Here is a 26,013-nt window from a genome sequence, read left to right on the forward strand (position 1 = left end):
CCCCTTTCTTTACTCCCCTTTCTTCCTTTAGTTTTCCTAATTCACATTCCTTTATTATCTTACTCACCTTCACTTCATTTCTCTCTCCTTCTCTTCCTCTCTGTCACTAATGTATCCATCTCATTATCCTCTTAGTAATTTGCTCTCCCTCTATTTCTTTTTCACTCTCTCTAACCTTCACCATTCCTTTGTTTTCCTTTCTGTGTCCTTCACTCCTACTTTATCTCTTACTACCCTTTTATGACTTTTAATTTCCTGCCTTGTCTCTTGTATTGTGAATTATATATTGTAAATATTATAACTTACTTTTTTTTCTCTTCCACAGATATTACATCTAGTAAAAATATGTAATTAAGTTTACATTACTTATATAGAAAGTTTGACATACAAAATTTACTTTCTCATCACTCCTTTACTTAACCTCACTACTCTTCTCTCACCCACCCACACCCCGTTCCCTTACTGTGCTTCCCTCACTTATTCTCAATCCCCATGTTTACTCCCCTTTCCCTCACTCCCCTCCCACACTCACCTTCTTTCAGACCTCCTGCTTTACTTTCCTTCCTCTCTCTTCCCTTCCTTCGCTCCTTCGCTCCTTCACTCTTTTCCCTTCCCTTACTCTCCTTACTCCACTTCACTAACTCCTTCTCCCACTCCCTCTGTCCTCTTACTTCCTCACTCCCCTTCCCTCACTCTCTCTCTCTTAGCCTCATTCTCTCCGTCCTCTTAGTCTCTCACTCCTCTTCTGTCACGCTCACTCCCGATAACTCAGCCACACCCCCTCACTTATCTTTCTTTGCTCCCTCACGCAGTCCCTTTCTGTCACTCTTTCCTTTACTACCTCTATCCCCTCACTTCCTCACTCCCCTTGTCTTACCCTCACTTACTTTTATCCACCCTCTTTCATCCCTCTTTACTCATGCTCTCTGCTATTCTTTCACCCTCCTTCTCCCCCGTTCCCTTAGTCTGGTTCCCTCACTACCCCTCATTCCCTATCTTTCTCTCCCTTTCCAATTACTTTCATCCCCCACTCACCTTCTCTCAGTACCTATGCTTCAGTCCTCTTCCCCTCCATTTTCTTCGTTCGCTCACTCACTCATTCCCATTCCCTCACTCACCTTACTCCACTTTATTCACTCTTTCTCTCACTCCCTCTGTCCTGTCACATCCTCATTCTCCTTCCCTCACTCCCTCTCTCTTAGCTTTACAACCTCTGTCCCCTCACTCTGTCACTCCTCTTCCATCACTATTTCCTTCAGTCCCTCTGTCTCCTCACTCCCTCACTCCCCTTGTCTCATGCTTACTTGCCTTTATTCAGCCTCTATCACCTCTCTTAACTCACACTCACTGCCCTTCTCTCACTCACCTTCACCCCGTTTCCTTACTCCACTTCTCTCACTACCTCTCATTCCCCATTCCTTCACTCCCCTTCCCCTCTCTCTCCTCCACCACTTACCAGCTCTCAGTCACTCATCTTCAGTCCCCTTCCCCTTCTTTCTATCTTTTGTTCCCTCAGTAATTCCCCTTCCCTTACTCACCTTACTCCACTTCACTTACTCCTTCTCTCACTCTCTCTGTCCTTTCACTTCCCCACTCCCCTTCCCTCACTCCCTCTGTCTTACCCACACTCTCTCCATCCCCTCACCCTGTCACTCCCCCTTCACTCACCCTCACACACCTTGCATTCCTCACTGTCATCAACTCACCTTTACTCACTCCCCTTCTATCATTTGTTCCATGAGACACTTTCTTCCCTTCATTTAGTAATTTCATCCAAACAATTATGCAGTACACATTCATTGAAAAAAAGAACGACACAAAATGTAAGGAATATAGGTCTTTTTGGAGAATTGGAGGTAGTTCTGAAAAGAACTCTTTTTTTCTTCTTTTTTAGTTTTTAATTTTTTTTGTAAATTTTCTGAACGTTTTTATATTTTTTTGTTTTTTTACAGAACAAAAACAAAACTCGGGAATGCAAAATTACTCAACAGGAGCAAAAAAAAGGGAAACATTAGGGATGAGGGGCGCAGCGGTGATTCTTTTTCTTCCTAATAATTATTTCTATGCTTTGCTCCCCATAACAAAGCAATTTATCGCAGTACTTGCACACAAATTTCAGGTCTGCAAAGTCCGGCTGCACAACAGGCATTAATCTTGCAGCTTGACTTTCAGAAGGTGTTGGTCCACCAGTCGAGGTACTGCCGCCATCTCTTGGGGGATTGCGTGCCAGGTCCCTGACACTCTCCCGGGCATAGTTCTGGGGATGCCTTCTTTGTACATGTCGAATCATAGTGGCTTTGCCAAAACTGTATTTCTTTCTTGGGTCACCACGTGATAGAATTGTGTGACATATTTTGCATTCCACCTTTGCTGCATTGACTTTTTTCTCACCTTCTGGGTTGGTGAAAAACTTCCAGATGAAATGCTCCTTAATTTTTGGCTGAGGCGGGTCCTCATGTAGAAACTCATCAGAGTCACTGCTGCTTGGTGCTCCTCCAGCCATTCTTTTCAAAGAATTCAAGAGGAGAAACAGGGAACAGCTCTTTCTCTCTCCAAAGTGAAAGAGGTAGTGAAGGAAATGGGTGGGGTTTTCATTAGTTGTAAAAAAACTGTTAACAACCAATGAAAAGTGTTATTTTAAGGTCACATGACTTGACGCGCTTACGCTACGTGCTCCGGAGCGCTTCCGGGAGCGTTTAGGCGGCACGTACGTAGGTGCTTCCGGGGGCGCTTATGTGGCGCGTCTGAATAACGTTTTGCTAGATTTTCGGAAATGCGTTTAAAGTTAAAATATGGTTATTTAAAATCAAAAATACTACTTTTATAAGTATGCCACTGAATGTCTTGCATTATTATTTACTTTAAATACATACTTATATATTTTTTCGCACGCAGGAATAGCACTTACGCTACGTTTATGGGTGCGTTTACGGGTGCGCGTACCCTGAGCGCTCCGAGGTAAAATGATAAAAAAAACACAAGAAAAATACATTGAAAAATTAATTTTAGAAAAATATCCATTATTTAAATAATTTTATAAAAAATATAATAATTAATAGTTATAAAAAACAGCTATAAAAAAACGTAATAATTCACTTTAAAAAGTAGGTTACAAACTCCTTATAGTAAGGAATTAGCTTTTAAAAAACCTTTGAAATTCACTGAAAAAACCATAGGTTTAACACTCGTTATAGTTAGGAATTACCATTTAAAAAACCTTTGAAATTCACTGAAAAAACCATAGGTTTCGCACCAGTTACAGTTAGCTGAACATTTTACTCATACAAAACCATTGAAATTCCCACGTTATAGTTAGTTGGACTCACTATAACTCGCGCACCTGCAATTCACTGCTGATGATGTCACATATTACATTATTCATGACATGGTCAGTGACATCACTGATGACATCTCAAATGACATCACTGATGACATCACTGATGACATCTCAAATGATATATATATATATATATATTACCTACTGGCGGTCGCCAGTAGGTATATATAGTTAGGATTTTTTTGAATAGGGATTTCTGAAAATTCTATGTTGAATAACTTTGGTGTTGATGGACGGAATTGGCTGAAATTTTCAGGAAAATGGCACATTTTGTTTCTGAGCGTCCCCTTAAAGTTTGGGGGGGTTTCGTCAAGCGGAGGCCGAGAAAAAAGGGGAGTCCCAAAACGTGTTTTTAACATTGAGTTTTCCATAGGGCGGTTGGACTCACTTTTAGCTCGAACGGCTGAATGGATTTCCACAAAACTTGGCAAAATTGTAGGGACTGGTAGCCCGATGTGCCTTTGCTATGTCTCAAGATATATGCTCCAGTGGTTTTTACAAAAATTAACTTTGAAAAATATATATTGGGCTACATTGGGCTATATATATGTTAGAGCCCAAATGTAGCCCAATGTAGTCCAATGTAGCCCAAAGATGGCCACCAGAGACAAAAAAAAACAAATGTAGCCCAAATATCAGCCAGATGTAGCCCAACTATATCCCAGTGACAGAATGTCCCAGAGTGTTCTAAAGAACAACTAGAGCGCTAACAGTCTTACTTATGACAAAAGTATGGCACACCTGAAGCCATCTTGATTAGAATAAAGTGTTAACACTTAAAACATTTAATTTGCAAAGGAACAAAATAAGGGGTTTCATTTTGACATAGAAATGTTATATATATATATATATATATATATATATATATATATATATATATATATATATATTCACTGAAAAAACCATAGGTTATAGACCATATATAGTTAGGAATTAGCATTTACAAAATCTTGAAAATTCACTGAAAAAACCATAGGTTATAGACCATATATAGTTAGGAATTAGCATTTACAAAACCTTATTTTACTCACACAAAACCATTGAAATTCGCATATATAGTTAGTTGCACTAACTATATATCGCGCTCCCGCAATCCACTGCTGATCATGTCACATATTACATCATTCATGACATGGTCAGTGACATCACTGATGACATCACTGATGACATCTCAAATGACATCACTGATGACATCACTGATGACATCTCAAATGACATCACTGATGACATCACTGATGACATCTCAGATGACATCACTGATGACATCACTGATGACATCACTGATGACATCTCAAATGACATCACTGATGACATCACTGATGACATCTCATTTGACATTACTGATCACATCACTGATGACATCATTCATGTGATAATACGATGAACCTCTTCAGACTCTAATATAACCTTAGATACACTCAGTTTAAACAGACACTCACAGACTGTCACTCATCCATGGAGTTACTCACACACCTAGTCAGTCATGCAAAGAATCAATCACACCTCCATTTCCTCAACTATACAGTTATACACACCTTACTTATTCAAACATATACTAACACATATTTACTCTCTTATACAATCCCTGATACAAGTTCACAATGATCCATACAGCCACTCACACATTCACTGGCTCTTATGCACAGTTATTTATATATGTCAACTCTCACATGTACTGTGTTTTACGTATGTACTTACTTTGACATGTAGCACTGAGATATCCATTCACTCACCAATACACTCATGCACACAGTCAACCGCCCATACAGCTGTTTCCACATGCACTTTTGAACCCATACATCTAGTGAATCAACTACTCACACATCTATGCACAGTCATACACCTCCCAGCCACCCACACACATACTCAGTCTCCCATACAAATACTTGGGCAACCAATCAATAACCCATATAGTTACTCATATAGCTACTGATCAACACATGCAGCAGTTTACAGAACAACAGACATAATGATGCACAAATTAAGACAGTTTAGTCACTAACCCATGCACTCAGTGAGACACATTTAATCACTCACTCATACAGTCAGTCATGCACCTACTAAATCCTTCATCCAGACACTTATACATCCACTCATTCTTCAATATGTAAGACATATTTTAACTTTACAGAAACATACAGTCACTGGATGTTGTCATCAGTGATGTCATCAGTGATGTCATTTGAGATGTCATCAGTGATGTCATCAGTGATGTCACTGACCATGTCATGAATGATGTAATATGTGACATGATCAGCAGTGGATTGCGGGTGCGCGATATATAGTTAGTGCAACTAACTATATATGCGAATTTCAATGGTTTTGTGTGAGTAAAATAAGGTTTTGTAAATGCTAATTCCTAACTATATATGGTCTATAACCTATGGTTTTTTCAGTGAATATATATATATATATATTTACCAAACCCTCTGTCATGGAAAAGCAGAGCCAAACTCCCAACGGTGATGAATAATTCATTTATTTTACATATGGCAGTCCTGACTTGTTTTGGTCACCTGTGACCTTTCTCAAAGGTTAGCCTGTGCATATGTTGACATCAACACCACAAACAATTGCTTACATTTAGAATTTTCGCCCCCTGGTCATCGCCATTTGCAAAGCATGCTGGGCCTTGTGGTGCAGTCCTGCAAAGATACTCAGACCCTCCGCTGGGTGATGTCTTAATATGCTTTTAATTTTTTGCTTGCTCACCGTTGTTTCATGGCAATACTACTGTAAAGATTGCTTCAAACCATGCCTAAGCCAGTCCTCGGCGTCACACCACTGAACCCTTTAGTGTTTTCACAGAATATATATCATATATTCCGGTCCAGGTTGCCCTTCAGTTTGAGCAGCACTCGAGACACCAGTTTGCTTAATCAGTCTTTATTGGTATGGAGGAAAGTACATTTGCTAGTGCGATTCAGCAGCTGCCCCGTCAATAGCCTTCCGCGTTTCAAAGATTTCCTCCTTCATCAGAGGTTGACAGGGGGAGTGCAACATGGGCTCAACTTCCCTATTTATGCAATATGGTATGCCCTATAATGGCTAAGCAAGGATGAAGGACCCTCCACTTTAACAGCAACCACAACACCGGGGCAGAGAGTCCCTTCAGAGGTCTAATCTCAACTTCAAGAGATTGCTCCACAGTTGTCTCAGACGAATGGATGGTTGAGGTGTAGTAAGTGCTGCAGAGCAGTCTGTAACAGCCCTTCAAATTGCTGCAAAGAATTATAAATATTGATTTTTTTTATTTCTGGCCCCTCATAGTTTTTCTACATTAGCAGGCATTTTATTATATTACAAAATGGGTATCTGATATCTATGTGGCCTTCATTGTATTATCTTTTAATTTAATGTAACACTACTTACATATAACTTGCTGTATGAACAAGTAAAAGCATTCCTCTAAAAACAAATACACACAGCTAACCATTTGGAGTTATCATTATTTATTTTTTCACTTTTTAAATACAAGTCAACTGTCTGTGTTTCAATCTTCTAGTGAGTGCGTCGACAACATATACAAATATATTCTGTTTTTGAGACCACACTGTGTTACATTTTGAATTTTCTTTTTCAAAACTATCAAGTGTAATATCTGTGTTCTGTTCTGTAACTCCTCCTCTTAAAAACTCTTCATTTTCCCTAGAATCCTGTTCAGGACCAAAGAAACTAAACTGCACATAACCGCAAACCTTTTCTACGGCTGCCACAGTACCATGAAAAAGTGCTCTATTCATTGCCCTAAAACGTAAAGCAGGAGTTTTCACATTGTACAGCCTCCTAATTACAGTTTGCATTGTTGAGTGATATACTACAGCTAACATCCTGAAATGATGAAAGATTCTTTGGCACACTTTCTTTGATAAACAAGCTAGTGATTGTCCCTGCAAATTTGGATGCTTTCTAATCTTGCAAGGATCCAATCCTTCTAAAGTACATATTTTGGGTTTTAAACTACGCCTTGGAAAGATACATAGGAATTCTTTAATATATCAATGAATTGATGTCAAATGCTACAAACAGTACTAGACTTCAATTTGTATACAGGTGCCTGACTGTGCCTCCCTTTTACCTGTTCTCCAATAACTTGTTCTACAATTGTAGGTCCAATCACCTATCTTGCTATAGGAGTGCCATTCTTTCTTTCATACCATAGTACTCTGTAATCGATAGCATGAACTAATCTATTATCCTGGAGATAGCTTTCTTCATTAAAGAAAGACTCTGTACTAGAAGTATGTATGCATTCTCCACCAAAAACTGTACAAAAGTTACTTCTATTAACAATTTTATTTTCTGGTTTTGTTTCCTCATGCATAACACCATTTTGTCAAGATTTTTCATTCTAATATAATCAAAATGAAAAGCTTCCTCTTCAAAGCAAAGGCCTTATCAACTACTCCCTCAACTCATTCTTGTTGTTTCAACAACTCTCAACTTCTTCTATTTTTTTCATAGTTCTCAATAGATTTATAACTACTCTACTACAAAACATCCTGGCTCTGATTTCCTTAAACTGCTTCTGTCTCCTGGCCAAGGTGTGGGAATTGTTGTTACATTCTTTCCTGCTCTTGTCATATACATTTTGTCCATTGTTAATCTTTCTCATAGTTTGAATTATATTTTCACTATTTACTAAATCTTTGGAAATGTCCACATACGGTTTTAAGAATTGACTTTGTCCTCTTACAAATAGGTCTTTTTTTGTTCCCCACTTTTTCTTCAGTTGGCTCCTTTTGAGTCTCAGTTCTGCATAGATACTGTAGTTGCTTCTGTTCCTTTTTCCTCCGAGTTTTTGTAGGCATTCTGTCTGTAATTATGCAGATATTGTTCTGTTAAAAAAACGACATTTCAGTTTTTTTCGAGCCAATGTACCAACTACTTTACTACTGACTTACACATAATAAAGAAACTGTTTTTACATTATGTTGCAGTTTTAAATCTATAAATGAACCTACCTACATAACTACACGCACTTACTTCAATGTACCTAACCAAAACACAAAACTTAATTTATTACTTACCTTCAAATATTATACCACCCTCTCCTACACCCAACTACACCATAACTCAGTTCTCACTTATACACGCTAAAAGACCACTTTATCCCTTATGTAGTCAATTTTAAAGTAAGCATCAACCAAAGTGTAAATGTACATACAGTGAATCAATATTGTAAATCCAAAAACATAAAAGTTATTTATGTGCCTCTCTAACACTGTGTCACTGGTACATTTAGGGCCTGATTCCTATCTCTCTAGGAAAGCCCTCCGTATGACTTGTGTCCGGAGGGCTTTCTGAGCAAGATGTGCTCCGTGAGTCCAAAGGAGCGAGTACGATGCTGCCCTATGCTTATGTACTTGGTTCGCTCGGACTCCCATTGAACTCTATGGGAGCCCGTGTACAGGCGCATACACAGGCTCCCATAGCAGAAAAGGGGTGGGTGGGGAAAAGCGTACACCCTGTGGCAGGCACCCGATGGTGCACGCCACACTGTGCATGCCTGGATCTGGGGGACCTAAGTGCACACTCCGTGACAGATTTGGAGCGGCCTGGGTGAAGGGGGGCTTGCTAAGGTCCCCCACAGTATGCTTCCTACAGCTGTTTCGGCTCACTGAGACCAAGGAGAAGAGGCTGTCCGAATCATGCATTGTACTCGCTCGGTCAGAATTCGGCTCCATAGCACTTCATGTTTCTGCTAAAAACGAGTCGTACGGACAGGTTCGGGTCCCGGAAAAGGGTCAGTCGGCGTGTACGCGATTTTCGCATCGTACTTTGTCGTATGGACCTGTGTACGATTCCGTCGTAAACAAGGGCTACGAATCAGATCCAGGAATGCCAAATCTGATTCAGAAGCCTTCCGAACAACTTCAAAATCGGCCCCATAGTGTTTCAAAAATTTCTACTTAGATTTGTCAGATTTACAGTTTGAGAAACACCGCATATCAAAATCTGCACATTAATCGGTATCACAGCATATAGCTCACTAATTCTTCTCAGTACATGCAAAAAGTGTGTGACAGGTTACATATATAATTCACCAGATGGTTTTAAAAGAGTACATACTCCTCACTAAAACTTGTAAATACATGTCTTTCTGGTTGAGTACAACAATACTCCCTGGCTTATCGGATGAGTGCTTAGATAGTGCCTAGGAGATTCTCTCAGAATATAGCTAGTGCCTGCATGATTCCCTGAGTATGTAAGATCTACATCAGTGCTTCTGTATCTGCATATTTAGCGCCTGTGTATTCAGATAACTATATTGCTACTATATGGGTAATTGGATGAATACATAGGTGTTTTCTGCGTAGTTCAATGAGTACATAATTAGTGCTGCGTGATTGGAAGAGTGCCTGTGTAGTGCACGGGTGATTGAATAAGTACATATAGCACACTTGATATATCATTGCATAAAATGGCTCTCTAAGAGCATACATTGCTCCAGTACTCAGCGTGCACATGCATGAACAAGTTTCTAGAACTGAAAACAATTCTCACTTTTTCAAAGCACAAAACCTTTTCTTAATGGCTAACCTACATAATTTCAAACATATTTCTTGTGTCTTTAAAACATATATTCAGCATTTCTCAAAGAAAAGTTACACACTAAGTGTCACGTGATTACTAGAGACATTATCTACATCTTTAAGTTAGCCAGGTAGCCATGATGCTGTTTTTGCCCATGGCACTGCATGACTTTATTTTTGCACAACTTTGTTTATGCCTTTCACATGAAAACTCTCTGCTGTGCTCATTCTCTGCCTATTCCTTGAGTATAGTCTGAACGTAGTGAGCAAGGTTAATAAACACTGACTCTTGTTATTCTGTTTTGGTTAGACCCTTAGACTACTAATGCAGCTGCTTTTGCTGGAGACTTGTTCTTCGATATTATGAAGATGCATGTTTAGGTAACACGCACTTGGAGAGGGACCTTTCCAGGGAGAAGAGCAATGGGCACCTGTGATGTAGAAATACGATCTATGTCCTGAGGTATGGGTTCTGCTGACAAAGCCCAGAGATCTTCTATTATATATTAATACTTTTGCTTGCCAAGGGGAGGGTGGTTAGGCCTTTTACTCCTTTATCCACTGTCTTTAAAAAATGAAATATCCATTCATGATATATGGCCTTGCTGCAATGCTAACTGTATTGATATTAAGCATTTTGCGGATGGTGGTGGCTTGTATACTGCATTTTAGAACACGTTAGTTAAAATAATATTTTAAACTAATTTTGCGTTTCTGTCAGATCTTATTGTGGATAAGTACAAGAATGTGAGCGAAAAGGTGTGTCTTGTTACCACGATTTCTGGGAGATATAGAGTGTTGTGTTCTGGGGTGTCTAATCATTGGTTTATCCATTTGTGAGTAGGAGAGCGAATGAGACACTATAGCTAGCCAATCCTGGGTTCGAGGGCACTAAGGCGGGGAGAAGGCTTAGCCCCTATACACCAAGGTCCCATTTTCCTGCGCATAGTTCTGTGTTTGTGCAAAATCCCTGCAACAAAGTGAAGCTAGCACATGAACTCTCAAGAGAAATTCTGCAATAAAACATAGCATGTTAAAAGTAATACACCACCCTCACCATATACATGAAAATTTCAACAGCCTTAAAAAACATAGATCCCCATGTAAACATTTATATGATCTCATTATAGGTATACACCTTCAGGCCATCTTTCCAAAAATATATAGTTCTCTACATCGTTAAATAAACTCAAGAGTCTCATCATACATATAACTATCTACAATTACAAAAACCATATATCACCATCTAAGTATATGCAAACCGGTCATATAAGTTAAAAACCACATTGACAAACACTTCCTAATATATACCTAACAAGTGTGACTACTTTATAATTCATATATAGACACAGCAAATGTTCTTATCTTTTATTTCTGACTGCACTACTCCTATTTAACAACATGACTAAAACTACCACAACTCCCAGAATACAAATAATATAGAAATAATAGAGATGTATCTATTCTGCACATAATGCTTTGACATTTAAAACACTGTCATTTTGAAAGGCATTGCTCATGGTAATTTTCAACAGTACTAATATCTTAAACACATACCGGCTGCCAGATACATTTCATCTGATATAAAAAAAATTCACATCACTGTGATACTCTTTTTAATCAAACTCCCATATACATCTTGATTTCTAATCTACATTTTTAAATAATTAAAAAGTTATATTTGTACCAGTGAATTGAATTCATCGATTATATTGTTGTTTTAGTTCTTTCTGGATAGTTTTGACCCTGTTAAGATATGTAAAAACTAAGCACAAGAATGGTACACCACTCTCACAGAAAGCAACTATAAATTGGAAACCTCTTTAACTTTTCACTCTATGATCGTGAGAAAGGCAGAAAATTAAATAATGTCTTTTATTTTAGAGTACTGCATCTCCACTTGTGAATTGTTAGCATCTTTTAACCCCTCCCCTCTATTTCAAAACCAGGTTCCTGCCTCCGCATGTTCACGATGTTTTTGCGATCATAGCAGAGTAATCGCGGAAAAAATGGGAGTCCAAAAATGTAATACTGAACAACAGAGTCCTGAGTTGGAAATCAAAGTTGGCTATTACTTAAATTGTGTCATAACTCCTCAACTTTTTAAAACATGTTCTGTCTCTTTAACACCCTTACCCCATACACTCTTAGCTCAGTGTACCTAGCAACCCAGTGGAACCAGTAGGTCACAAGTTCACAGCACATTCTAGAAGGCAAGTGAAACTTCCAAATAAAATGCAGCAGATTTGGTTTACTCCACAGATTCAAAATCATATGCAGGCCTGCATTACATTTCTTTTTTTAAAGAACAGGCAATGACAGGACTTGTTATAAAAGGCATCCAACACATTTGGAAAACTGCCTTATTCAGCTCTAGCCTTCCCATGGCTGCTATTGCTCTTTCACTTCGAAATGCGTAGAGTGTGGATTGCGGGCCACAGTTATGCCTATTGGGCTGAAGAGGACTCAAAAGAGATAAGTATTGACAGGGACTTGGTTTTGTCAAATGTGGAGATTACTTGGTTTGGCCAGAGATTGTTAAAGTTTCATCAGTTGTTGGCTTTGTTTAAACCAATTGTGGATTCTGGAGCTTCTCACCTCATGATTGTGCACTGTGGTGGCAATGACCTAGGCACTTTGACTGGGGTAGGGCTGGAAATCCCAATGAAAGAAACCTTTGCAGAACTGGTGTTGCTTTTCCCTAACACTGTCCTGGTGTACTCTGATATATGCCAAAGACAGAAATGGAGGTGGTCAAATCAATTCTGTCAACAGATTGACAAAGCCAGGAAACATGTTAAGAAAACTGTTTCTGCTTTCCTCAGATACCATAACATGGGCTATATCTATAACAACAATCTGCATTTTGACATGCATGGAATTTATAGAAATGATGGAGTGCACTTTACAGTGTTTCTAAGTAGAACCGGATGTATGAATTTTTAAAGAATAAACTGTAAAATAGAGCTTAAAAGCATAACCCACAAGCTTGGTATATCTGGTTGCACTAGACCAGGTCAAATCCAAAAGTTCAAGCCAGCCGTGATGCTTGGCAGTTGAGATACAGTCCCAGATTAATCCCGCTGAAGGGTTACCTTCTCAGTATTGTGTCAAGAGTCCCATTGTTGTAGAAGCAGGTCTGCAGGAGCAAGGAGAGGGTCGCTGGTGGGAGACGTGGGTCCATGGCTCACTTTGCCTCTGGATTCAAGCTAGCCTGGTTGAAGAGGGCTGTTAGCCCAAAACCGGTCCCAGATTTCTTGTTTCCAGTCCAGGAAAGACATGGCTTGGCAGTTTGGGCAGGACTGTGCCTATGAGACACAGGGTCAAGACTGATTTGCATATAGCTGTGTCTGAATTGGGATGGCAAAGTGAGCTAAAGAATGATGATGGATTCAACCCAGATCTGTGACTGGGGGTGAGTGTTTGAAAAGTTTCAGCACTCCGTCCATCATCTCCTTGTGTTTACTTTTAGAAAGTTGCCATTTTCTTGTCTTAGCCATTTTGTGCCTGCTGCCTGTCTCTGGTCACATGACTGGGTGTAGTTAGGAGTCGGGCCTTGTGTATTCCTCATAGACAGCCAAACACAATGGGAGCGTAAGTGTGACTTGATGGGTCATCCTGCTAAGATGAGTGGGAGGAGCTGGGCACAGCCTACTTTACACCTGAATAGGCTGCGTCCTGTCCCCACACAAAGAGCTGCATACCCCTTGTAGTTAGTCTGGAGCCAGGGTTGGCAGGGCATCTGTGCACTTTAAAGGTATGCCTCTGGAAGCTTCTCCCAACTTCAAAGGCACAACTGAGAATAAATATTGGACCTCAGACACCAGCTCTTGAGTATGCTTCTTGAACTGCGGATACCGTGCCAGGAAGAAGGACTGCTATGCTGCTGAAAGGACTGCCACCATGCTAGACTGCTACCCTGAAGGAGCTGCTGCCTTGCTGTGCAGCCCTGCTGCCCTGTTGCCTGAGGAAGAACTAGACCTTGAACCCATGATCCCTGTGTGACTCAAAGGGCTAGTCTACTGGCCTCCTGATCTGAGCCTCAGGGACATATTAGGCTCCCCACAACTCCTGAAAATGTATTCAACGCACTCCTAACCCTCCTTACCTATCAGGTCTAGGGTGCTTGGAAGTGTTTTTTAAGCTCTTAAAGTCAAGCTTTTGGGGATCTTCATCGATGGTCCCTTTGTCTCTGAAACCCCACCACTCGCACAGAAAATCCCCATGAGTCGCCGCAAGTTTGTCTCTTCATACAACAAGTATGGTCCGCCAGCGTGGTTCGCCAATGCAAGGCTCCAGCCAACCCTTCTGCAATGCCCAGCCTGCTCTTCGGGCCACACTGATCCCCGCCAGGGATGCTCTCCTTGCTCCCGGTGCCCTACTTCAATGCAAACTGGACTCCTGGTGAAAAAGTTGAGAAGATAAACCTGCAGCAGGACTAATTAGGGACTGTATACGTCCTACACTCCTTCATGGTTGGCTTGAACTTTTGGATGTGACCAAGTCCAGCGCATCCAGATATACCTGGTTGGTGCTTTATGCTTTTAAGTGCTATTTTACAGTTATTCTTTAAAAGTAGTCAGTTGATGTTCTTACCACATATCGGTTGACTCATTAGTTGCAACTTCTTTTCATCTAATTTTGGAAGAATTTGATTACTGCGCTTCTGTCAATAAAACACACATTTACATCATATGTCAAGTTGAAAATAACCACAGACTGCCCAGGTCAGTTTCAGTCCTTGAAAGAGTGAGGTGCCGGAGACTGATTCAGGAGGCTGCTTATCATTCTGCATAATATTTGCTTATATTTTATGTGTTTATGTTGTCAATTGCTGGTGCCCCCTCGTGCACGTTCATTATGATTTTGTTCATCACCATATGTAAATGTAAAAGGAGACATGCATGGGCACTACATTGATGCATCAATTCAGGTTGTGTGTACTTACAACATACCTTCACTTTGCATTAGGCTGACAATATTGTATGTGCATGTGCATCAGTACACTCAATCTAAGCAAAAAGATTGTGCTGTAAAATATGCTGTAGCTCATCATCACCAGATTGCCGACATCTTTGAACAAATGTTTGCAGATATATGATGTATTATGGAAAACAGACTTTCCAAACAGCATTCTCTTCTGCTTGACCAGTTAGTTCCTCACAGCTTTTCGAGCTTGCCTAAGAAAGTCAGGTGGTGGGGTTGCTATCGTAACTCATCCTGACACCTGACATTGTCACTAACATGGAATAATTTCAGGCAGTACCTACCATTTATTGTCTAGCTTTTCTCTGTAAAATAGCTAATCGTTTGTTTAATTTTCTTTAATGTATTGTCCTCCATACCCTATTTGACCGAGTTTGCAGAACTAATTAGCCTGGTTGCAAATGCCAAACCTAACTCAACCCTTTTGGGCAGCTTGGCTTTCCTAAAGGGGCCACTCTTCAAGATAAAACAATTTTAGAGACTTTTGACTTACATCTACCAACTTAAAAACAGTTTTGCAGGCCATCTTCTGCTTTACCCTGCCTTTTCGACATGTAGTTCTCACCATCAGTTTTTATCATTGAATATACTTAAAGTGCTCCCACGTATCTCGTAGGTCACAGCACGCCTCACTGTAGCAGAGCAGGATGAACCCAAAGATGAAGCATGCCACCAAGGGGAAACCCTGGTGGGTGAGGGTTTTATAAGAAAACCTATGGTTTTCTTTCCTTAACCCCGTCGATGCTCATGACGAGCTCAGCTCGTCATGAGGTACACCTCTCGTACACTCATGACGAGCTGAGCTCGTCATGATTGCATTGTTTTCTGAGTTCTTCAGCACAGCAGGGGAAATGCTGCAGCAGTGATGGTGTTAAGGAGGTCTTGTCCATTTGAAACAACTGGGTTTTTTACTTTTCGTTTTTGACATTCAGTTCATTTGTCGTGGGTCAACCTATTACATTTCCACGGAGCGATCAGGAGGTCATCATCTCTGACATCCCTATACCTGCTGTATCGAACATGGCTATTCAACATCAGGTCCGGACTGGTAGAAGATGGAAGCACTTGGGACCTTTTTTTAAGTGTTCTCTAGTTTTAGCAAGGATGTGACCACCATCCTTTTTCTTTTTAGGTGCCCCTTCACTCCACACCACTTTCCACTTTCCACTTGTCCTGAGGAAGACCCCGCGAGTAAGGTCCGAAATACCTACACATCCAATGGGGTTGAAACGTCGACACTTGAACATTTGCCAGTCCGTCCAACAGTAATGACTGTACAGTGAAATTTTGTGCTACATGGCAAATTTGTATATACACTGTGTACTCTGATGAATATGTACTTGACTATTTGGCATATGAGGAATATATGCCAGAACTGCCTGTGATTTTATGTCACTATTGTTTACTTTATTTCACTACCACACCTGATTCACAACCCTTTTCCCTCTTTTTCTCATTTCGGGCACTGTCATATTGAATTTTGACATACTTATATGTAATTCTAAATCTGTCTGATGCACAGACGCTAAGTTTCAGTGTGATTAAATAACATTAAAACAACAAAAAACTCTTTTATGTTTACCTAATTTTTAATGTTGTTTTGAATGTTTTACCCACCCCACACTAATGTTGTTACTGCATTGGGACACCCGAATAGATAGTGTGAATCAAGGTACCAAAATGCAGGGGGAGATCAGTATTCAAAAGGGCATGCACCTCAGTGCGATTGTTTGCCACGTGAAGGACGAATGTTTCACGCGAAGAAGTAAGGGTGACTTCTTTTTGAGACAATAGAGCCCTTATTCGACTCATCTTGTTGAACTCTGCTTTCAAGGTCAGAATAGAAGGCCAGAGGGATACATCGAGCTTCCCATGTGGAGGAGGGAACAGCACATTTTTGCAATAAACTACACTTTGGGAAACAGTCACAATGTACGGAATCCCTGCTAGCATACTACAGCAATCTTCATTATTTAAAAGAAAATAACTACTGTATACTAGCAACGTGAAAGTCGGACTTATGGCCGGGACAGCAGTGCAATTGGATGTTCCTACAAACTAATGAGTGATCAGATGTGGAAGTGCAATCTTCACCTTTCAGATAAACTTCCTTAACCTGCCTCAGGCACCTATAGGTAAATGGCAGAGACAAAACTTCATGGAGATAAGCGCTACCCAAAGGTTCATATCTGCCTATGGCATAGTATTTCATACATGAATAGAATTTAAATAGTGGAAAAGGCAATATTATCAGCCCATTATTGAGCCACACCACTGAATTATATTCCACAACAGAAAAAGGCATTGGTTCTAACTTTTCAATATGCAAAAGTGAATACGCAGCATAGACATGAATTGTTACAGTCCAATTAAAAGGTAAAAATAGAGAAGAGGTATTGATGTAGTCCCAAGGCACTTTAACCCTGCTTGCAGGCAGGTCGCCCCCCTCACGCTGCTGCAAGTCTCTACCTGTCTGTGCCTGCCTCATTGTGAACCTAACTGTTCTCTGCTAAGATCTGCTGTTCCTGCTTTGTTTCTGTACCCATCTTTTCTTTCTGTGCCTTCTTTTTTACTCCTTTTTCACTAACTTGGTGCCCCTCGCCCGTTTTGCCGCTGCTACCCCCTGGCCCCGCACTCCCATTCGCTCGCCCCGCCTCCCAGCTGCTCCTCACTCCTACCTACCCTTATATGGAGGATGCGCAGCGGGCGCGCCGCTGTGGCTCCGAAGGCGTGCCTAAGACAAGCCCGTCTGCGTCCGTCCATGCCTGGACCGCGCCCAGCGCCAGAACCCCTGGCCCCCGCAAACACCACAACGCCTGACAGCGCTTTGATGCCAGCACCCTCCACGCACTCAACCCCGTACAAGAACACACCTGCTACGAGGCCACCCCGAAGTGCACCCAAGGACCCTTCACCGGCCGCCAAAACCACCAACGAAGGACCAAACAACCTCATATGCATACTCCTCAACACCCGCTCCACCCACTAACACGCCGTCTAACTATGGGACCTTCTTGACTCTACCTCCCCAGACGTCGCCTTCCTGACGGAGACCTGGCTGAACCCCACCTCAGCTCCCGACATAGCCATAGACATCCCGGAAGACTACAAGATCACCCGCACTGAGCGCGGCAACGGCCTGGGAGAAGGAATCACCATCGTCCACAGAAACACCATCAGAGTCTCGACCAACACCGACGACACCCTCAGCAATGCCGAACACATGCACTTCCATATTCACACCCACCCCAACACCACTCTCAGAGGAACCCTCATCTACAGACCCCCCGGACCCCGACCACAGTTCAGGGACTCCATCGCCGACTTCATCAGCACACACGCCCTCGCCTCCACGGACTACATCCTCCTCGGGGACTTGAACTTCCACCTCGAGAATAACAACAACACCAACTCCACCACCCTGATCGACAACCTCACCAACCTCGGACTCAGACAGCTCGTGACAACACCAACCCACGCTATCGCCCACACGCTCCACCCCATCTTCACTGCAAGCCCCCACGTCTCCTTCAACCCCACCACCGAAGCCGGCTGGACCGACCACCACTGCATCCACTTCACCTTCAGGAAGCCCACCAGGCACCACTGCACCCATTAGAGGCCTCAACGCTGCTGGAGCAAGACCACAGACGACCAGCTAACCACCACCCTCGCCCAGAGCCCACCAACCGACTCCATCGACCCCGACACCGCCGCCCGCCACCTCAGAGAATGGACCAACACCCTTGCCCCGCTCAAGACACCCTCCAACAGCCACACCAACAGGAAAGCCACCCGGTTCACCGAAGACCTCCAGGCCTCCAAACGAACATGCCGAAAACTGGAGAAGAATCAGCTCCGCGTACGAACACCGGACACCTAAGCAGCCCACAAGAACGCCAGCGCTACCCGCAGACACTATCAACTCATCAGAGCCGCCAAGAGGGCCTCACTCAAAGACCGTCTGGATAACAACGCACACAACACGAAAGAGTTCTTCAACATCATGAAGGAACTCTCCAACAGCAGCTCCAACACCAACGACATCCTGCCTTCGCAAGACCTGTGCGACTCGCTGGCTACCTTCTTCCAAAAAAAGATCACCATCATCCACAACCGCTTCAACGTCGTGACCGCCCCAACAACCACTACCCCCTCGACCACCACCTGCACCAACCGCCTGCTCTCCTGGACCAGCATCAACGACGAGGACATCAGTGAGATCATGTACACTATCCACTCACGATCACCGTTAGACTTATGCCCTCACCACATCTTCAACAAAGCCAGCACAGCCATCGCACCACACCTCTGGAAAGTAATCAACATCTCCTTTGAGACAGCAACCTTCCCGGAAAGCTGGAAGTACGCCGAGATCAACGCCTTACTCAAGAAACCCAAGGCAGACCCCGAGGAACTCAAGAACTTCCGACCCATCTCCCTTTTCCCGTTCCCAGCAAAGGTCACTGAGAAAATCGTCAACAAACAACTGACCCGCTTCCTTGAGGAGAACAGCACCCTGGACCCGTCCCAGTCTGGGTTCCGCAGCAACCCCAGCACCAAAACCGCCCTCATCGCCGCCACAGATGACATCAGGACCCTGCTTGATAACGGAGAAACAGCAGCCCTCATCCTCCTGGACCTGTCAGCTGCCTTCGACACGGTCTGCCACCGCACACTACGAACATGCCTACACTATGCTGGGATCCAAGAGAAAATTACAAAAAACAATTTGATGGACAGAATGTAGATCAATGTCTTACATTCACCCCAGTACAAGGATCTGGGCCTAAATCCATCGTTTTTTGCACTCCACACCACCCTGGGTCAGATAATGGCTTTATGCAAATCAGCTCTGACCCTGTGCCCCATGGGAACAGTCCAGTCCGAACTACAACAGCCATATCTTTCCCAGACCGGAATCAAGCATCCGAGGACCGGACCGGTTTCGAGGTAACACCTCTCATCAGCCCGGTTAGCTTGACTCCAGTGGTGTGGAGGCTCTGGGACCCACGTCTGAGCTACCCCAGTACACTCAGGGAGAAAATCAATCGTTTTTTGCACTCCACACCACCCTGGGTCAGATAATGGCTTTATGCAAATCAGCTCTGACCCTGTGCCCCATGGGAACAGTCCAGTCCGAACTACAACAGCCATATCTTTCCCAGACGGAATCAAGCATCCGAGGACCGGAAAGGTTTCGAGGTAACACCTCTCATCAGCCCGGCTAGCTTGACTCCAGTGGTGTGGAGGCTCTGGGACCCACGTCTGAGCTACCCCAGTACACTCAGGGAGAAAATTACAAAAAACAATTTGATGGACAGAATGTAGATCAATGTCTTACATTCACCCCAGTACAAGGATCTGGGCCTAAATCCATCGTTTTTTGCACTCCACACCACCCTGGGTCAGATAATGGCTTTATGCAAATCAGCTCTGACCCTGTGCCCCATGGGAACAGTCCAGTCCGAACTACAACAGCCATATCTTTCCCAGACCGGAATAAAGCATCCGAGGACCGGACCGGTTTCGAGGTAACACCTCTCATCAGCCCGGCTAGCTTGACTCCAGTGGTGTGGAGGCTCTGGGACCCACGTCTGAGCTACCCCAGTACACTCAGGGAGAAAATTACAAAAAACAATTTGATGGACAGAATGTAGATCAATGTCTTACATTCACCCCAGTACAAGGATCTGGGCCTAAATCCATCGTTCTTTGCACTCCACACCACCCTGGGTCAGATAATGGCTTTATGCAAATCAGCTCTGACCCTGTGCCCCATGGGAACAGTCCAGTCCGAACTACAACAGCCATATCTTTCCCAGACCGGAATCAAGCATCCGAGGACCGGACCGGTTTCGAGGTAACACCTCTCATCAGCCCGGCTAGCTTGACTCCAGTGGTGTGGAGGCTCTGGGACCCACGTCTGAGCTACCCCAGTACACTCAGGGAGAAAATTACAAAAAACAATTTGATGGACAGAATGTAGATCAATGTCTTACATTCACCCCAGTACAAGGATCTGGGCCTAAATCCATCGTTTTTTGCACTCCACACCACCCTGGGTCAGATAATGGCTTTATGCAAATCAGCTCTGACCCTGTGCCCCATGGGAACAGTCCAGTCCGAACTACAACAGCCATATCTTTCCCAGACCGGAATCAAGCATCCGAGGACCGGACCGGTTTCGAGGTAACACCTCTCATCAGCCCGGCTAGCTTGACTCCAGTGGTGTGGAGGCTCTGGGACCCACGTCTGAGCTACCCCAGTACACTCAGGGAGAAAATTACAAAAAACAATTTGATGGACAGAATGTAGATCAATGTCTTACATTCACCCCAGTACAAGGATCTGGGCCTAAATCCATCGTTTTTTGCACTCCACACCACCCTGGGTCAGATAATGGCTTTATGCAAATCAGCTCTGGCCCTGTGCCCCATGGGAACAGTCCAGTCCGAACTACAACAGCCATATCTTTCCCAGACCGGAATCAAGCATCCAAGGACCGGACCGGTTTTGAGGTAACACCTCTCATCAGCCCGGCTAGCTTGACTCCAGTGGTGTGGAGGCTCTGGGACCCACGTCTGAGCTACCCCAGTACACTCAGGGAGAAAATTACAAAAAACAATTTGATGGACAGAATGTAGATCAATGTCTTACATTCACCCCAGTACAAGGATCTGGGCCTAAATCCATCGTTTTTTGCACTCCACACCACCCTGGGTCAGATAATGGCTTTATGCAAATTAGCTCTGACCCTGTGCCCCATGGGAACAGTCCAGTCCGAACTACAACAGCCATATCTTTCCCAGACCGGAATCAAGCATCCGAGGACCGGACCGGTTTCGAGGTAACACCTCTCATCAGCCCGGCTAGCTTGACTCCAGTGGTGTGGAGGCTCTGGGACCCACGTCTGAGCTACCCCAGTACACTCAGGGAGAAAATTACAAAAAACATTTTGATGGACAGAATGTAGATCAATGTCTTACATTCACCCCAGTACAAGGATCTGGGCCTAAATCCATCGTTTTTTGCACTCCACACCACCCTGGGTCAGATAATGGCTTTATGCAAATCAGCTCTGACCCTGTGCCCCATGGGAACAGTCCAGTCCGAACTACAACAGCCATATCTTTCCCAGACCGGAATCATGCATCCGAGGACCGGACCGGTTTCGAGGTAACACCTCTCATCAGCCCGGCTAGCTTGACTCCAGTGGTGTGGAGGCTCTGGGACCCACGTCTGAGCTACCCTAGTACACTCAGGGAGAAAATTACAAAAAACAATTTGATGGACAGAATGTAGATCAATGTCTTACATTCACCCCAGTACAAGGATCTGGGCCTAAATCCATCGTTTTTTGCACTCCACACCACCCTGGGTCAGATAATGGCTTTATGCAAATCAGCTCTGACCCTGTGCCCCATGGGAACAGTCCAGTCCGAACTACAACAGCCATATCTTTCCCAGACCGGAATCAAGCATCCAAGGACCGGACCGGTTTCGAGGTAACACCTCTCATCAGCCCGGCTATTGCCGCCATAAGTGTGCTGGGGATGCTCAGACGTGGGTCCCAGGCACTCCACACCACTGGAGTCAAGCTAGCCGGGCTGATGAGAGGTGTTACCTCGAAACCGGTCCGGTCCTCGGATGCTTGATTCCGTTCTGGGAAGGACATGGCTTTTGTAGTTCGGACTGGACTGTTCCCATGGGGCACAGGGTCAGAGCTGATTTGCATATCGCCATTGTCTAACCCAGGGTGGTGTGGAGTGCAAAAAAACGATGGATTTGGGCCCAGATCTTTGGACTGGGGTGAATGTGTGACATTGATACACATTCTGTCCATCACCTGTTTTGTTTGCAATTGCCGCCCCAAGTGCGCTGGGGATGCTCAGACGTGGGTCCCAGGCACTCCACACCACTGGAGTCAAGCTAGCCGGGCTGATGAGAGGTGTTACCTCGAAACCGGTCCGGTCCTCGGATGCTTGATTCCGTTCTGGGAAGGACATGGCTTTTGTAGTTCGGACTGGACTGTTCCCATGGGGCACAGGGTCAGAGCTGATTTGCATATCGCCATTGTCTAACCCAGGGTGGTGTGGAGTGCAAAAAAACGATGGATTTGGGCCCAGATCTTTGGACTGGGGTGAATGTGTGACATTGATCCACATTCTGTCCATCACCTGTTTTGTTTGCAATTGCCGCCATAAGTGCGCTGGGGATGCTCAGACGTGGGTCCCAGGCACTCCACACCACTGGAGTCAAGGTAGCCGGGCTGATGAGAGGTGTTACCTCGAAACCGGTCCGGTCCTCGGATGCTTGATTCCGTTCTGGGAAGGACATGGCTTTTGTAGTTCGGACTGGACTGTTCCCATGGGGCACAGGGTCAGAGCTGATTTGCATATCGCCATTGTCTAACCCAGGGTGGTGTGGAGTGCAAAAAAACGATGGATTTGGGCCCAGATCTTTGGACTGGGGTGAATGTGTGACATTGATCCACATTCTGTCCATCACCTGTTTTGTTTGCAATGGGATCCAAGAGAAGGCCCTGGACTGGACCACATTCTTCCTCTCCGGCAGGACTCAGAAAGTCCGGCTCCCCCCCTTCCACTCCATGCCACCGAACTCATCTGCGGCATACCCCAGGGGTCTTCCCTCAGCCCGACGCTGTTCAACATCTACATGGCACCCCTCAACCACGTCGCCCGACAGCACGACCTCAACATCATCTCCTATGCCGACGACACCCAGCTGATCATCTCTCTCACCAAAGACCCTCACACCGCCAAAACCAACCTCCATGAAGGAATGAAGGCCGTCGCCGAATGGATGAGGAACAGCCGGCTGAAGCTGAACTCGGACAAGACAGAGGTCCTCATCCTCGGCTCCACCCTTCAGCCTGGGACGACTCCTGGTGGCTGACAACACTAGGAACAGCCCCGACACCCACCGACCACGCACGCAACCTAGGGGTCATCCTGGACTCCACCCTCTCCATGAGTAAGCAGGTCAATGCCGTCTCCTCATCCTGCTTCAACATACTCTGAATGCTCCGCAGGATCTTCAAGTGGATCCCCACAGAGACGAGAAGAACAGTCACCCAGGCCCTCATCACACGCAGGCTGGACTATGGAAACGCCCTCTACGCAGGAACGTCAGCCAAGCTCCTGAGACTATTACAACGCATCCAGAACGCCTCGGCATGTCTGATCCTCGACATCCCCTACCGCAGCCATGTCACACCCCACCTGAGAGACCTGCACTGGCTCCCCGTCAACAAGAGGATAACCTTCAAATTCCTCATCTATGCACACAAAGCTCTCCACAAGACTGGCCCAGCATACCTCAACAGATGACTCAACTTCTACTCCCCCACCCCCCAGAGCTCCGCTCCACCAGCCTCGCCCTCGCCACAGTCCCCCACATCCGAACAACGACCGGCAGTGGCAGATCCTTCTCCCACCTCACCGCCAAGACCTGGAACACCCTCCCCACCAACCTACGGCAGACCCAGGACCTACTGGCCTTCAGAAGACTCCTCAAGGCCTGGCTCTTCGATCACTAGCAGCACCCTCTCACCCCCAGCGCCTTGAGACCCTCGCGGGTATGTAGTACGCTTTATAAATGTCATGATTGATTGATTGATTTAACAGCCTTTAACATTTGCAATGTCCATGCAAATTGCATAATGGAACGTAATTGATTTTGACCATGGTATAAAACAGACACTTCATCCTGTACGATATCAACAACAGATGAAACAATATTATCCAATGTGTATATTTGGGAAAAAAGGGTATTAATGGTATTATCAACAACTGCAAGCACTTTTTCAAAATTCGCTTTATCTATAGCACGTAATCTAGAAGCAGCTTCATTTTGAGACAGTTTCCAAACCTCATTGTAAATAGCATATACCCATCTTTTTCATCTGCCTCCCACAGGGCCTTTAACAAAGTCATTCAGATCAACATCCTCAGTTAATTTGGACAAATGGAGTTTAACTGAGGCTACCAAATAGATAGTAACAGTATGGTCACTTTCAAAACGGGGATCCACCCTAACCTGTGAATGCCCAGGGGCCAGACCCAGAAAACGATGTTGGCATAAATCTGAACTTTTTTGCCATAATATCCAACCTTGGGTGATCAAAACTGGAAATGTTAAAAGAAGAATTTAGCATCAGAGACTGTAATTCACTAAGGTCCCGATGTAGGTGGCAAATACCGGTCGGAAACGGCTGAATTCGTCCGTTTCCGACCGGTATTTGGCATCTTGAGATGTAAGGGGCCAGATTTTACAGATTCTGTAACTTTACAGAATCGGTAAATTTACAGAATCTGTAAAATACCGAATCAGTATTTTTACCGATTCGGTAATTCCCAGATGTAGGTGGGACTCTTCTGAGTCCCAAAGGCCCTACAAATTCGGTATTTTACCACCCAATCCAATTGGGTGTTAAAATACCGAATTCAGGTGTGCATGCACATGTGTGCATGCACACCTAGCCATGTGACAGACAGACATGCCCTTAGGGCATGTCTGTGTGCCACATGGCGCACATGCCTATTTTTGGGGTGCCAGAGGGTGTCAAAGTGACACCCCTGCACCCTTGCAAAATTCGGTATTTACCGATTCTGTAGTTACAGAATCGGTATTGCCCATTGATTCCTATGGGCTTTAAGGCCCATAGGAATCAATGGACAATACCGATTCGGTATTTACAGATTCGGTAAATACCGAATCTTAACGATTCGGTATTTACAGAATCTGTAATACCTACAACTCTCCCCTTCATATTTACCGACACTTAAATACCGAATCGGTAAAATTCGGTATTTAAGAGTCGGTAAATATGAATTACCTACATCTGGCACTTAGAGACAAATCGGTGTGATTGGACCATGTAGGATACACTCCCAAATGAGGAAGAGAAGGAGCATGTTGTTTGTGAAATAGTCTAATTCAAAAACAACATATGGTTCGGGAGGAGACATGCACAATGCAAAGCCTCAGTGCCTTGTACCTGCCAGCCTTCAGAACCCCAAACAGATTTAAGATCAATAGTATCTTTCCACAGTTCATAGCCCCCCTACTGCTAATTGGTCAAGAAACGACTTAGAATATAGTAATTTAGCGTGGGTAAGTCTAACTTTG

This window comes from Lissotriton vulgaris, chromosome 1_1 (assembly GCF_964263255.1).
Source record: "Lissotriton vulgaris chromosome 1_1, aLisVul1.2, whole genome shotgun sequence".
Taxonomy (NCBI): Eukaryota; Metazoa; Chordata; class Amphibia; order Caudata; family Salamandridae; genus Lissotriton; species Lissotriton vulgaris.